Raw genomic sequence first — 7,824 nt, 5'->3', positions numbered from 1 at the left:
GGGGGGGGGGGGTTAAAAGGGGTATGCCTCCAGAACACAAAACACCCTGTATATTTTCACATATCTTTGACACTTTAACACCCTGTATCTCGTTAACCATGGGCCTGAGAAGAAAACTTAAATGGAAATTCGACCTGTGTCCATAAGGTTGTGAATCACCCTGTAAGCTGCAATTAATTTCATCTAAGTAAGAAGAAAAGATACAGATATGCGGAAAGCAATTAGTCCGGGACATTTTTTATTCCACAATTCAGATATCGCTTTATATTCCGCAATTAATTTCAAAGTTTTAGTTTCTCCATTATTTTTTTACTGCAGCAAATCCTGAGAAACAAGCCACGTTTGTTTCGTACGAAACACAAGCGCAACAAAAAAATCTGTGTCTGTCAATTTTGTTGCGATACACGCTTAATTTGTCAACAGGAAACACGTGTTTCCAGCATGTTGCGCAACATTGTTGCGATACAAATATATCCAGTGAACGCGTACCTGCAACAAGTAGTACTTACTCCATCAGAAATCTCTTCAGCTTAATCAGAAAATGTCGGTATACTTATTTAAAATCACGGTTAACTTTAAGCATAAATCGTAACGTACTGTGAGTGTTCTACAAAAAGTATTTATCATTTTTTAAGTCCTTTATGTAGTTTAATTTTGATAAAAGGAAGGAAGAGCGTGAGCTGATAAACAAGAAACATCGGTTTCTGAATCGTAATTGTGGTTATCTGTGGATACATAACTAACCATATATTTGCAGACTACCTGCTTTGGTACATGTTAAAACAATTTGTCGTTTTCCTTCCTTAAAACATTTTTAACCTTCCGTTTATTAACGATATTTTGTTTGCCCGGCGGCTGCCGGAGGATAAAAATCTTGTCACACTCTTGGACACACCCGATGTCCCGTAACACCGGGTAGTGTTGGATTTCTACCGACTTAAAATCCCAAAGATTTGGCTGCAAGTTTTCTGAAGTTATCCTTTAAAATTTGGATCAGCTCCACTCCGGACTCACGTCCCCATTGATAATCTGCTCCGTCTAGGTTGACGTTTCCATCTACCCTGTCACTTTTCCTTCTAATTAGAATGGCCTGGATCTGTGATGATGTGCACTTGATTCACTTCTGCAGTTCATCAGCAGCAAGATGCATATTTAACGCGCACTCTCCTGCGCCATGATGATGACACCAGAGCTGTATCGTCCGCCAAAAGAGCCAGGGGCGTATTGGCGTTTCTTGGGATGTCACTGGTGAAAATGTTGTAGCAGATCGGGGACAGTACTATTCCTTACGAGATTCCTGCTTCTGTGCTTTTATTCTCTGACCTGAATGTCCTTCTGCAAATGTAACTGTCTATTAGCTGCCACATTTTCTTATCGATACCTGATCTCATAATTTTATAGATGAGCCCATCTCATCACATTCTGTCGAAAGATCTCTCGATGTCCGTAGCGCGGATACCAGTTGTTCTCTTATAGTTCATCTCCTTGGCGCAACCGGAGTGTTTACCACGGAATCCAAATTGCTCTGGCTGCGGAACGTCAAACTCACTTGGCCTTCTCCCGTCAGCCTCCGTAAGATGCCCTTTTCTGCTATCTTGCCGAGGTTGTACAACAGTCTGATCGGCCTGTAGTTCTGAGGAAAAGTCGTATTCTTTTTGGGCTTTGGGCGCATAATGACGCCTCATTGTTACCAGATGCTTGGGAAATGTCAAGTCCTCAAAATGGCATTGATTTAATATGTCTTTCTCTGCAGCTTCTTAAGCATCTTGTTGCTTATTCCATCTATCGCAAGGGCTGTCCTCGTCTTCACCTTGCCTGGTGAAGTGGTGGAATACATCTGTCCACTGTCTCTGCTCGGAATTTCCAAACGGCCGTTCTGCCGGCAGTCCCATGCCCTTTGGCCTCATCAGAGTGGGTATTCTCCCTGGCCTGTTCTTCTATAGTATTTGCGAAAGCTTCAGTTTTATCACAGTTAGTATATACCAGACCTTACACTCCATGTAGAACCGGTATCTTGAGGTCTTGGTTATGTAATGCTTCTCTAAACATAGACCAGTTTACGGTAGTCCTTGATTTGAGAAGAGGAGTTCGTTCTTTATCGCCGCAACTCACCTCTCCTCGCAGGTCATCTCTTCTTTTGTCTCAATGGTGACCGCCCATCTGATGCTCTTTAGGATGGCAATATCCAACACCTCCGGTCTCCAAACTCTTGTTGGGATTGATGTGGGAACCTCAGGACCCAGGACTACCGCATTGTGGGCGTCAACTACTTCGGCCAGTCCTCGATCATTTCTGCAGTGGAGCTATATCGGTTGCTGCCCAGCAGTGTCTCGATATCCTGCGATTTATTCCCGGGGAGGCCTGTAGACAAATGTTACTTGCTTACGCTGCTTTGTTCGTCTGACTCAGATCTGACACGTCCGCACATAGGCGTCTGTCTGTGGCGAGACGTCGTCAATTTTGCTTCAATTTTATTATCTGGGTTTCTTCAATTTAACTGTCTATTTGAAGGCTGTTTACAAAAGGTATTTAGCCAGCAGATCTGATGATGCTCTTTACTGAGCCAGTCAGCCATCATCTGTCTTCCCTCGTTTCCCTGACCCAAGCCGAAAGTCCCAATGTATGGAGAATCTGTAGCAGCTTTTGCTTCAATTTTAGCAATAAAACCCTATACTATGATTGTAACCTTAGTCTTTTATGCATTTTTCCTGTAGTTAGAATAGTATATGTTCTTCATCTGTCGAGGCAGAGATGGGCGCATGCCCTTGTATAATCTGGATGCAGAGTTAATCTGCATTAACTCCTCTTGCTCCGCTCCTCATTAATTCCTCAGAACGGCAGAAATTGCTTTTTTTGAGACCGGCCGTGGGTTGGCACCAATATGGTTTACCAGAATTAATCCTGGTCATACCGCCAATGTTCGGTTACATGAGCCTCGTTGGTTATTTAACAGGGTGTCTCGCGAGCAGGTGATGTTACTCGTTACTGCTCACATCTCGATGTTACTCTTTCTCATGAGCACAGAAATCGGTCCCCGGACGTGGAAAAATCGCCTGGCGCCTGGGATTAAAATGGTGGTCCTTGTTCCAGCTTTTGCTTTCACTTGAGTATTTGATGCCTTCCTGCAGTTTAGACCTATCTTCTTTACGTTCACCCCTGGGGAGACGGAGAAGGCTTTGGCCGCTGTTTGGTGCACTGCTGGGTCCAGCTATAACAAGTTTTTCCACTCGCATTTTTTTGTCTTAAACTTAAACCCCGCCTTTTGAGTCTTCTCTCAACTAACACAAACAGTCATATTTTGTTGGATTATTTGAAATTTTAGAATAATGTAGAAATTAGATTATAGCCAGAAAACAATTTAAAGAATTATTTCAAACTAGCGAACATGTGAATTATGTCGCTATCCGCCATCTAAGAGACAAAATAACATACTAAAATTCAAAGTAGTTTTCTTCTTGTGACACTGAAAATTTTTTATTTCATTCACCTGTGAAAATCTATGGACTGATTAGATTTTATTTACTGATTCCAGTACAGCCGTTGTGTATTGCATGACTACAACGGAACTGATAGTGATATCTTTTATCTATGCAAGCATTACCATTTCACATACATTTTATCATTTGCAGTTGAGAATTCTAAGAGTACTATTTTCACCTCGCACTTATCTCGCTGCACTCATACAAAATGTCTCATCATGGCGGTCCAGGTCATCACGGCGGTCCAGGTGGAGGTGGACACTTTGGACCACCTCCAGGTGGACACTTTGGACCACCTCCAGGTGGACACTTTGGACCACCTCCAGGTGGACACTTTGGGCCTCCTCCAGGCGGACACTTTGGAGGTGGGTTTGGCCCACCGGGACACCATCATGGGCCACCTCCACCACAACCTATGTATCATCCAGGTCCTTCTCAAGAGCCTTGCTGCTGTGTGTGTACAATACTGTAAGAAATAGCTTAAAATCTGTAGATAATAATAAACATAAAAATAATTTGTTTTGCGACGTGTTTGAAAGTTGGTGTAATATTGCGTTCGATTATATTAAGCCATATATGATCATTTTAATAATAAATCCAGTTGTTTATCGGTTGCCTTGATTCGCACGACTATTTCCTTTTTTTATAAATTTGAACACTTTGAAGATTAACAAAATGTGGAGACACTGAAAATTGTAAACTTTTTGAAATTGGAAACTGTAATGTACCGCTAAAACAAAGTATTAGGATTCAACCATTTATTTCAAAAATAGGCAGTTGTCAAAAATTGATTAACTTCAACCTTATGCCAGAGCTCACGTTTTTTCGTTTTTCTCCAAACCAGTGCGTCTGACTGAAAACATGTTTAATTAAAAGCGCTTTATAGTGAGCAAATGGGTTTAGACAAATTTGAACTCGCAGTCACAGTTTTGAGACTACAAAAACAATGAATGAAAACTGTCCTAAATAGGCCTGCCGTTCAAAAATTTCGTAATTTTAGTACCGTCAAGTGCTGAGAAATAAGCAAAATAATTTTATGAAGCTCGGATGTTAAGGGGCTTCATATACAAATAAAGGCTCAATTGGCAAAAGGAAAAAACAGGAGTGATTTCATTGTTTAAAAATAATCTGTGGTTTGTTAATCACTTGGAAAAAAAGATTTTTAACAAGTTTCATATGGAGAAAATTGTGCGCGATTGTTCTGTTCTAAATTGCAAAAAACCTCGAGTAGTAGAAATTGGGGATATTTTAAGAGAAAAAAGAGGAAAAGAAAATTGGGGATATTTTAAAACCGGAAGGTTTTCTCCATTGTATAGTAGAATTTTTCCCACAGGAAGATGGCGTTTTGGCATGAAAAAAATTTCAATTTTTATATTTGCAGATTCACTGACGACAGCTAATTTGTTGTTCAATGTCGAATACTAAACAATATGAGAAAGAAAAAACATATTTTTCTCATTGACTGTTCACTGACGTTTGGTGTCAGTCAACTTTATCATGTCGTATTGTAAAAATCTCGAGTAGTAAAATGTGTGCCCAGTTCGCATAACCCAATTTAAAAAAAATCATTCTTTTTACAACTTTCGGGCATAAATTGAGCATTTTCGGATATCGCAAAGTTTCTATACGGTTTTGCGTCATTCGTCCGACTGATAAGCAGTTTTTATTGCCTAAAAACATCAATTTTTTGTTGAGCAATTCACTGAAGTGTGCTGTCAGTTACTTTGTGGTTCCATGTCGAATAATAAACAAAGCGCTTTGTTTGCTTCATTCAATAGTGAACAAATCACGAGATTTTTTACTTTACGGGTAGAAAATTGTACATTTTTGAAAATCAGAAGTCTTTCTCTATGCTTCATATTTTTGAATCGAATCTTTCGAAGTTCATATCGTTCTTTATTCAATTGTGTGATTTGTTCGACCGATTTTTCTATTTGACAATTTACTGTTTACTGTTGCTGTCAGTTACTTTGTGGTTCAATGTCGAATAAAAATTAATGCGCTTTGTTCATTCCGTTCAATAGTAATAAAATCCGCTGATTTTTTGGTTTACGGGTAGGAAACTGTGGATTTTCGGAAATAGAAAGTTTTCCGTACCGTTTTTCTGATTTGTTCGACCGACAAGCGTTTTTTTTTACCAAAAAAACAATTTTTATCTTTGACAATTCATTCACTGACAGCAAATGTGAGTTATTATAGTTTGTAGTTTCACGTCGAATAATGAACAATGTGGTCCGTTCGTTCCGTTAAATTGTCGAAAAATTCCGATTTTCTCAGCTTTCGGGTAACAAAATAGGACAAAAAACTATTTTCGGAAATTTAACGTTTTTCTTTACGGTTTCGTGTCATTTGTTCGACGGGAATGCGGGTGCCCAAAACAACGATTTTTCTATTTTACAATTCAAGGATAATTTCCAGTTCAATGTCGAATCATGAACAATGTAATCCGTTCGATTGTTGAAAAATTTAGAGTTTTTTCACTTCTCGGGCAAAAGAAAGGACAGATAATGGCGAATTTTCGGAAATTGAATGTTTTTCTTACGGGGTCATATGATTTTTCTAGTTGACAATTTACTGATGTTTGCTGTCAATCAGTTAGTTGCTCGGAAATTTAAACTTTTTCTTTAGGGTTTTTCGTCATTTGTCCGACCAGTAAGCGGTTTGTTTTACGAGAAAAGTCGATTTTTCTAATAAATCAAGAATGATTTCGGGGAAAACCGGTAGAGTTTCGAAAATTCGAAGTTTGTGCTTACGATTTCAGAACAGAAACTTTGCAAACAGGGAACCAGATTCGTTCTATACCAAGTTCAATAAAACCAAGATTGTTTCAAATTTCCGTGCAAAAAATTCTAAATTTTTGTAACTCGGAATCTTTCCCGTGGTCCTGTGCGAGGAAATACGATTTTTATTTATTCAGCACTTTGAAAAGTTTGAGGCCCTACCAATGGACTATTGAGACGTGTAATTTGATTTCTTAATGGTATGTAAAAACTTTCTAAACTTGTACAGATTAAGGCCTGTTTGATTAGTAGAAAATGCTAAACATATTCAAATCATGTCTAGCTGAACTAAACAAACCTAAATTTTCGAAGTTTTTTAGGTATAATCATCATAAATTGGATTTAAATTTATCAATTTGCTTAGAATGAGCTCAGAATTAGGTTATGTATCCACATACATCCTGTAAAGGGCGCCACACCACAACTAATGCCCACCAACATAAAACATTCCTTCTTTGGCAAACACAGGACGTTGGTGTGTGCAGCACGGCCTGTCAAGTTTCGCTTGGACAGGAGAAAAATTCAAACTCAGTTTCTTTAGATGGCTTGTTTCCAAGTCTGATCCGTGGATATGCACGTCTCTCCAATCAAGTTCTGCGCCAAGATTTGAAAAGCTCTTCGTTGTTTGATCGCTATAATTGGTTGCTTTTGGCTTCGAAGATAATTTTTTTTAACGTTTTAGTGGTACTACTTACTCTAAATTTTTCAAATAAAAGATTAAGTAATATTGACTTATTTTGCTAAAAAACTGATTTGAATTCTCCCAAGTTCCACTGAACAGAAAACTTCTCGACCATTAAGACCAAAAGCACGAAACCCACAAACTACCGCTCACCGAGTATTTGATCAGTCTTGACGTTAAGTTTTAAACAGATTTTAAGTGGAAACGATTCGAAAAATGAGAAAATACCGGAAGAATTTCGCACAATTGAGTAACGGTGATAGGCTGGAGATGTTCTTCGCTCTGAAGAGATGTTGTAGACATTTTCTTCGGAACAATTTGTACGACGATAATATTTTTTTTGTTATCAAATATCCAAAAACAGAAGTAGTCAAGCGCTTTTATTAAGCGGTTTGCTAGAACTGTAACATGAAATAATTGGCTTAAAACTTGGAAATGTTACATAACTTACATGTACCATCCGCTGTTTAGACGCCCGTTTCGGTTTTCATCCCATAGATTTTATTCAACATGACGGGCATTTCGCTGTGACAAATTGGTGAGCTAATCACTACAATACCACCCCAATAAATAGGCGAATGCGCCGTATAGTTTACAGATGGGCTACTTTCATGAGACTTGCATGGGCAAACATTATCGCATGCTTACTCAACAAATCAAGTCAATTTTTCGTTGACGCATTGCGACGCAAAAAAAATTAATTGATAAAAAGTAAACTAAATACTTACAGCTGAACGGATAAGCAAACGTATACAAAACGTATGGACATGGACCACGTTATTTTGGCTACTTCTAAAAATACAATGGAACCATTAAAATATATAAATATAAGCGTGTGACATCCTGCAATCCTATTCAACTTATACTAAAACCTTTTGCTACC

The sequence above is a fragment of the Dendroctonus ponderosae genome, unplaced genomic scaffold (assembly GCF_020466585.1).
Source record: "Dendroctonus ponderosae isolate FM_Combo_2020 unplaced genomic scaffold, Dpon_F_20191213v2 Dpon_F_20191213_1, whole genome shotgun sequence".
NCBI lineage: Eukaryota > Metazoa > Arthropoda > Insecta > Coleoptera > Curculionidae > Dendroctonus > Dendroctonus ponderosae.
This window is presented reverse-complemented; position numbering follows the sequence as displayed.